Source organism: Euphorbia lathyris, chromosome 7 (assembly GCF_963576675.1).
Source record: "Euphorbia lathyris chromosome 7, ddEupLath1.1, whole genome shotgun sequence".
Lineage (NCBI taxonomy): Eukaryota > Viridiplantae > Streptophyta > Magnoliopsida > Malpighiales > Euphorbiaceae > Euphorbia > Euphorbia lathyris.
In genome coordinates this window covers 17941506-17950486 of record NC_088916.1, presented here as the reverse complement: position 1 = coordinate 17950486, position 8981 = coordinate 17941506, and the positions used below count along the sequence as shown (strand labels likewise).

Genomic DNA, 8981 nt, shown 5'->3' with positions numbered 1-8981 from the left:
TGAAATCGAAGATATAGATAATAAAATTGATTTGGAACAATTGTTAAAGTGATTTATATTATGTTGGAACAATATATGTATTATGCTGGAATAATAGAACTATTTTGTTAGAAAAAATGGTACGCTGATTTATTTTGTTGGAACAATATAAGTATTATGTTGGAACAAATGATACACTGATTTGGAACAATTTCGTACGCTGTCGGAACAACGTAAGTATAACAAAAAAATGTGCCCAGAAAATTATCAAAAAATTTCAAAACATGTAAAACATGATTTTAAGAAACTTTAATTCTTGGCGCAAAATGAGATTCCTTACGGTTTTGACTCTACAAATTGTTGAAGCATGTAAAATGGATAAAATTAAGGAACAAGTTTTATTGGGACTAAACCGTAAGAAATCTCGCATCGTTCCAAGAATTAAAGTTTCTCAGAATAATGTTTTACATTTTCTGGAACTGTTTGCAAATTTTCTGGACACTTTTTTTTCGCAAGAAAACGTCCACCCGGATTCCGTTCACCGGAATTTTTTTTAGTTGAGCTTCATGGATCTTAAAATGACCGTCTAATTTAGACGAGTCTAATAGTATAAAACTTTTCGAAAAACGAGGTTAGAAATGTCGGGAAAATGTATTTTAAAGAAAAGAAATAAAACAATTTTCTCTATCCTCACTTTCCTTTTATTTACAAATTTGCCACATTGCCTTTTTCAATTATCATGAAAACTACGTAGTTTTGTTATGTCACACAATAAGCTCATTGTCACAACCCTAACTCCTTGTCACACTGGATCTCACCCATATATATATATATATATTAAGGTTAAAAATTAAAATTACTTTAATATCCATAAAAAAATTTATATTTACATGATATATGGGTTAGATGGGTTATATGAGTCGGGTTATATGGGTTCGCTGGTTAGATTGACACGACCCATAGACTCGTCTAAATTATACGGGTTACAACGAATTCGCGAGTCAACCCGCGAACCGACCCGCTTATTTTACGGGTTAGGCATGTCGACCCATTTATGACACAAACCCATTTATCTCAACCCTAATTCGTTTAATTTCCGTGTTACGTGAATCGTGTTATCGTGTTGTAATCCATATTGACAGCCCTAATTTTATCATTATAAATTGTATTATTCCGAGAGTATTTTAGAATTTATCCATACAGTTCTCGAAAATGAATTCCGAATCTCTCCGAGTGTTATTTACTATTCCAGGGTTTAAACCAATTTGATGTTTTTACATATTGAGTTTTTATAAGGTCTTTTTTATAAATAGCAATATCCATATTTTATGCATTGAATCCAAATAAAATCTGTAAAATCATTTAAAATCTCAAAATTTAAAAATAAGCTAGTGTGGTGAAGCTCTTAGCCTAGTGGTTGAGAGTTTACCTATGCCTTGGGAGGTCATGGGTTCGAATCACATCCGGGTCTGGTGGGGATTTTTCTTTATTCTTTAATGTAAGCGCATTGCGCGCAAATTTTTTTTTTTAAAAAAAAAAAAAATCTAGTCTAATTAAAAAGAAAAAAGTATGAATGACAACAATGTTAGAGATCTCTGTATACACAACCAACTGTTTGCGACGAGACAATTCATAAGCATACCCGTTTTGCAATGAAATGCATAACTTGAGCCTCTGTAAGGTTGCTTCTTACTTTCCTCACTACATACGCCATGGGAATTTGTCCTGCTTCATCATCAGGGCGTACCTGCAACCATATAATGCAAATTAATATATATCCACCTCTTGTTGTTTATTAGAATACAGATACCTTGATGACAAAGTTATGGAAATTGTCTATATTAATTTACCAAAACGGTCGGATCCTATGGATAGCTTTGCTTCATCTCTGGAAAATTTAAGAGATGACAGTACGATCGGTCTATATTGCTCAAGAACAGGTTCTACTGAAGCCTTTATCAACTCAGACACTGCTTACAAACATCAAAATTTCGAGACACACATATAGTCCTATCGAAATAATAACACAAACAGTAACTTCAAAATACCAAACTTAGAAATCATTTAATTTCCTATACCTAGAGCTGCATACATCCAATTAAAAGACCAAAAAATGGGATCCAAAACAGTTCTTACCTCATTGAAATAGGGCCAGATCTTTGTAAGATGTTGATTGAGCCAATTCTTACCTCAATGAGTAAGGTGTATCTTTGCTCTATTCCAAACCTTATCAAAACAGAGGAGACATAATGATAAGTCTCTATTTCAGCGATAAAATATCCACTTGTTATGCTATTTGTTAGCCGGTTTGATTGTTATCACGGGTTTATTACTTGTTTTGTGTATTATGCTCCTACAGGGACTTATTATGAAGAAAGGAGCTGGATTGGGATTATTTGGAGCTAATTTGGTTAAAGATAAAATCTGGAGCTGTTTTAAAGATCTGAAGTCGAAACTGGAAGTTAGTCTTGCGCAAGACTAAGAAGCAGACGGGCAGAAATCCAGATAAATCAAGTGCGAATCTGTTCAATTCCATCGCGTTTTCAGATGTCTATTCAAGAGTTTTAAGCCTATAAATCAGGAAGGAAGAAGCCAAGTAGTATTAGGAAGTTAGAATATTTATTTTTTTATAATTAGTTAGGATTTATCTCCTAATTAGGGTTGGAGAACTCCTATAAATAGGAGAGGATCTATCTCTAATAAAAAAATTCCGTTTTATAATCAAAATTCAATTTTAATTCAATTTTCATTCCGTTTTTAGTTTTTAGGTTTAGCTTTTATTTTTATTTTGTTCTCTCTTTCACAAGAGAGAAAGGTTTTTCTCCATGGCTATTCATAGCTAAACTTGTATTTTCAATTAAGGGTTAATTCAAAGAAGGTTTTCTTCATTATTGTGAGACTGTTGTGCTTTAATTCTTATCTTACCGCTTATTTGTTCATTGCATTTTAGGGATTTATTCTCAATTGATTATTCATTCTTCGAATGATAACTGCAGGTCGTTCTTTGAATTGGATTGTCATACGGCTCAATTGGTAAAGTTAGAGTTTTACCTAAACGAACCAATCATAGTAGCAATCGATAATATAAATTAAGTTAGTTTTGTATTTGAAAGAATAGATTCAGATTTGACAACCTAAGGGCTGTGAAGTTATATTTATCTTTGTAGGTTTCGACGCCAATCACATAAGCACTCACATAAAAGTTCTTAAGTAAGCATATGAGATTAGTCCAGACAACAGAGATTTAAAGAAATACCTTAATGATTTGAAGACAACAGAGCTTAGATAAGATTCCAGAGGACGAAATCAGTTGATGGACACCGATGGAATATCAGAGAGAGAGAGAGAGAGAACTTGGGGTGATCTTCTTCCGCCTCACATAGCAATGGCCTTTGTTGCCGTCACAGAGAGAGAACGAAAGGAAAATTAGGGAGCGACTAGGAAGAAGCTAATTTAGGGTTTCCTCACACCAGATTAGCAAAACAGAGGAGATCGGCGGAGGCGTTCACGAGAAAGAGAGAAGAGGCAAGGTAGGGTCAGTAAATTAAAAATAAATAAAAAAAAAATTAATGTTTGGCAAACAGGTAAAGAATTGTGTTTGTAAGGGTAAAAACAAAATTAAGAGTTAAATTTTCGATAACAATAAATATTTTGATTTTTTGTAGTGACACTTTTTAAAAGTGTATTTAAAAAAGCGTTGATATAGGGGTTATTTTTTGTAGTGAGATTATACTAAAAGAATTAGTACATGTTTTATTCATATCTAAAATTCACTTCGTTCATGTTCATATTCTTTTCTAAAATTAGAACACAACCAATCATGTTTGGCAAATAGTTTTTTTTTTAATTAAAGGTTTGAACTATTTTAGAGATTTTAACTAGTCAAAATTTTAATAGTGATGTTTATCGAGAAAATTGTTGAAAGAGTTTATTAGATTCAAAAAAACTAATTTTAAAAAAGCTTAAGAGTTCTTTCAATTAGTTTATTATTGCATGTCTTTTGAATAATATTTTTACCTCTAACTACTACACTTTAACTTCAAATCAAAATTTTATATGTGTCATTATATAAAGAAAATTATTAGCAATCAGCTAAGTTTTACTAAACAAATAAGCAGTTAATCAAATCAGTTAACTAATAATTAATTGCCAAATAGTGCCTTAAAATCATACTAATCGATTAATAGTGGAAAGTACTGCAATGTACTTCTCAATTCGGCCCAATGATTTTGGGTCAATCCTAAAAATCTACAATATCGTTTTTCTTTCGAATAATCATAATAATTTCCACTGATTCTTTAGTCAATTTTGCGAGGTGGACTATATTGACTCGATGTTCAAATTTTTATGAAAGATTCAAGTGATTATTTTATCAAGAAACAATCAATTTCAATAATTTTTGTGCTATTGTGAAAATTAGGCTTCTTGTTTTAACAATAATTATATTAATTATTAGATTTCTTTATTAATTTTGAAATTGTACTTATATATTTATTTATTAATTAATTTAAAATATATTAGTATAGTTCTTAAAAAAAATATATTAATATATCAATAGTTTTACCTATTAACAAAACAGAATCATAATTTTATCAAAAAATTAATAATGGTTCCTCATCGTATTAAGATGGTTTGTGGTAGGGCCGGTCCTGGACATTGTTTCGTGAGCATCTGTCTAGTGTCCAAGAAATTAAGAAACCAAAAAAATATTTTTTACATAGTATATATATAAATAAAATCACAGCAGGAGGGTTTTATTACTGTGATTTGGTTTTTCTTGTCCTGCTGTGATTTGTTTTTTTTTCGATTTGGTAAGAAATCTCTTAAAAGGTCATGGGTTCGAGTTTTAGGAGCAGCCTCTTGCCAAATAAATTGGCAGGAGAAGGCCTGCCCCTAGTACACCCTTGTGGTGGGACCCCTCCTCGGACCCTCGCTCAGCGGGGACGCGTAGTGCGACCGGGCTGCCCCTTTGGTAAGAAATCTCTGAACCTAATTTTTATTTTCAATGTTAAATATTTGAAATCTTGTATTCTTCTACTGCTGTGATTTGGGTTTTTTTATTGCTATTTGGTAAGAAATATTTTAACATATAGCAATTACTAATTTAGGGTTTTTTTTAGCAAATAACTTATTTGAGGTTTTTTTAATAGGAATCATAATTTATATTAACAGGTTTTTTAATAGGAATTATAATTTATATTAACAGGTTCATAGCAATTACTGATTTGGGTAATTAATAAAATTTATTTTATTAAGTTTTTCATATTATACTGTTAGCTGCTTTCAAATTTTTTATATTTCCTCAAGTATTTCAATTCAAATATTTATAGTATTTTATATTAGTGTTAGCAGGTTCTAAGTTTTTAATATTTCCTCAAGTATTTCAATTTAATTCAAATCTTTATAGATTATTAATTTTACTCTTCATTTACAATTAAAGGTTATAATATAATTGAAAACTGACTAAAGTTGGCATAATCCAAGTGCTATAATTCCTTTGATATTTTGATTGATTGAGTGATTATTAACTTTTATTTGTAGTTATTATTGTTATTTATAAATTATGATATGCCCTCTAAAATACATTTGTCTGGAAGTGGAAAAAAGAAATAAGAGAATCTGATTTAGAAAATGAAGAAAGTCAATATAGAAAGAGATCCCGAGTGATTTAGAGTAATTTTGATTTTTTAGGCATCTTTTGACGTTGTATTCTTAACTGTTTTGATTTTTTTCATTGCCTATTAATAAAACCGGGCTTAGAAATCGAGGGTTTGTATAATAATAAAAAAAAACAAATGAATTGTCTTGGTTGTGACTGTTGGCTTTGAAATTGCTATATTAAGAATAATGTATATTATTGTCCATTGAAAAAGAAAGAATAATGTGTATATTGTGGTGCCAATGAATGCAATAGAATTTTATATTTGAAGGACAGCTCGGGCGAGCTGGCTCACCCAGCTCGGCGAGCTGACCTGCGGGAATCAGTCAAAAAACTGATTCCCGGCCCCACGATGCCACGATCAAGTCTCATGCTTCCCACCTGCAAAATGAAACGAATTAGGTCAGATACGGGGTCCGAACTACAACTATAAATAGAACTTTTATCTCGTAAATTAGACATCCTTTCATTCTTGTAAAAACTCTAGCTTTCCCCTTGAAGATGATAAGATATTATTAGTTGTACATATTTTTTAGTTATTGTTTTGAATTAGTCTCAGATATTTTGTATTTCAAAATACCTACAACTGCAACTTCTTATCTCTTTGTAACTATATATACACGATCCATCTAATGAGAATATCATTAAGAGTCAAATACTTTTCGTGGTATCAGAGCCTAAGTGGTTTTACAACTCTGTTTCTCTCTCATCGTTCTTTCCCCTTTTTTTCTCCTTTTCTCTATATTTGACTCTTAATCAGCTTTCATGGCAACCAACGGTACCACTGCTGCCAACTCAAGCTTCGCCTCCACCATTATTTCTGCTGCTCCTTCCGTCAATTTATCTCATCAGCTATCCCTAAAATTGATTCCAACAAATTTTGTGCTATGGAAAACTCAAATTATGCCTATTCTCCATGGCCACAATCTCACTGATCATATCGATTCCACCATTCCTTCACCATCTGCAACACTTGTTGGCGGTGCCCATAATCCCGATTACAAAGATTGGTATCAAAAAGATCAGTTGGTTCTCAGCTCGATAATCTCATCTGTATTTGTGGGTGTATTACCTCAATTAGTTGGTGCTAAAACTGCTTGTGATGCCTATCAAAAACTTGTCAAAGCCTACTCGGTTGGCTCCCGGTCTCAAATACGAGATCTGAAATACCAGCTTCATAATCTTAGAAGAGAGAATGACAGTATCTCTTCTTATCTCCAGAATGCTAAGCATATCAGCGATGAACTTGCTGCTCTCTGTCACCCGATCTCTGATGAACACTTGGTTAAAGCTGTGCTCAATGGCCTAGGCCTTCGTATAGACCTTTTGTTCGTGCATTAGAAGCATGTTTGGAAACTATTTATTATGATGACCTTGTTGGATTACTACTCAACGAAGAGCGACAATTGGCTCGTGAAAATGTTCCTCTCTCTTTTTCACCTACTGTAAACTACTCTGCTAGAGGTTCTATGCGTGGTCATGGACGTGGGTGAGGCAATTATTCTGGCACATCCGCTCGGTCACCTCAGACAGTATCTACACCCTTGGATATAGCTACCGTGACTTGTCACAATTGTAGGGGAGCAGGTCATATATCTCGACAATGTCCCTCTCCTAAATTTAACCGGAACACTCGCAACAATCTTAAGCCTTCTTCCAATCTTGCTGCAACATCAACCCCAACCAAAACGGACTGGCTTGTTGATTCAGGAGCTACTCACCATCTAACTGCTGATCTTGAAAATCTCCATGTTCACAGTGAATATGACAGACCAGAGGAAGTTACTGTAGCTAATGGTTACACAATCCCCATATCTCATGTTGGTACTTCTAAGTTCACTGTTTCTAATTCTCCTCTCAAATTTCAAGATGTCCTTTGTGTTTCGAATACAGTGCACAATCTCTTATCTGTTTCTTCTTTAACTCGTTCAAATCCTATATCTGTTGAGTTTTTTGCTAACTATTTTATTTTGAAGGATTTGAAGACACAGAAGGAAATTCATCGAGGCACAATTAGCAATAGCCGTTACACTTTGTCCCTTCCACCAAGAGCTCTGCATCATGCACAAGCATTTAATATTTCTTTACCATTGTGGCATGCTCGTCTTGGATATGCTAACTTTCCAACTGTTAGAAAAACTTTATCCATAAATAAAATTGCTTACAATAAAAGGTAACATTTTTTCATCAACAAAGCAACACGTTTAATACTAACAATATGTTGCTTTTGTTAACTAATGACAACATTTTGTAGTTGAATGCAACACTTATATTCAAACAAATGCAACACACTTTTAAAGTAAATGCAACACTTTCTAAGCAATAAGCAACACAATACTTTTATACCTTAGCAACGTTTGCTTTCAGTAAAGGCAACATTTAGTGACCTATAGCAACACTCTATTTTTTACAAATGCAATGATTTTAGCAAATGTAACATTTTTTTTACTAAAGCGTTATAATTCAAAAGTATCTAAGCATCACAAACATAAATAAAACATTCTTCATTCATCAACATGTATTTGGAGAAAGAGACTCGATGGTTCAATTTGTAGTTCTCATTGTTGAATACTTGAGCAAGGTATTTACTCCTAGCACTGCAAACCATATCCACAGCTAACATGAGTATTATACGCTCATTTCATCAGGTATACCAAGTCGCTTAAACTTTCCTACAAATCAAATGCAGAAGCAAAATATATTATATATAGGTGAAAAAAAGCAACAAATGTCAGTCATAGATAAATTGGAAAAGAAACTCAAGTGATTACCTGGTAAGTCAGATAGTTCACACTACAAACACAGCGCCATGTCAATGCCATTTATCAGAAATATTATGCCAACATGGCATTACATTTTTATCGTAAACCATCCTAGTCAGCACCCAGGAATTGAAATAGCGGAAAAAAATCCCTAAAGTGACTTCATTGAAACAAAATAAAACTTCAGTTATTTTATTGGTACAAAGTTTTAGTGCCCATTAAAATATTAGACAAAGCTGAGTGACTGTATAAGCTTTTAACTCTAATTACAAATTATATATATATAAATATATATATAATTTACTTAATTAATATTAAGAAAGTAGCATAGCAGGTAGAGTAAATACCTGATTCGGCAGGTGTTATGCGGCCACCAGGAAGCTTAAAGATGGAATTTTTGGATTGCAAAAGCAACAGATGAGGGTGTTTGAACAACTCTACCTGTTTTTTAATTAATTATTATCTTTCAATCTGATATCTGAAGAACATAATAATAATTAATTAAAAAAGTATGATGATAAAAGCAGGAAACAGGCCAGGAGAACAACCTCCACATAAGCTCTCAACCCATGAGCTTGATA

General features: G+C 32.6%; 1 long non-coding RNA gene across 2 annotated transcripts; it reads right to left on the bottom strand.

Annotated features, from left to right (window-relative positions):
* Nucleotides 1-1450: 1450 nt before the first annotated feature.
* On the bottom strand, nt 1451-3486 carry LOC136235130 (uncharacterized). Of its 2 annotated transcripts, XR_010691665.1 has the most exons (4): nt 3236-3486; nt 2116-2205; nt 1830-1989; nt 1688-1726 (listed from the first exon to the last, which is right to left on the bottom strand). It is a non-coding gene; the product is annotated as an uncharacterized lncRNA (long non-coding RNA). The 2 variants fall into 2 exon arrangements; XR_010691664.1 differs by lacking the exon at nt 1830-1989 and having other exon boundaries at nt 1451-1726.
* Nucleotides 3487-8981: the final 5495 nt, after the last annotated feature.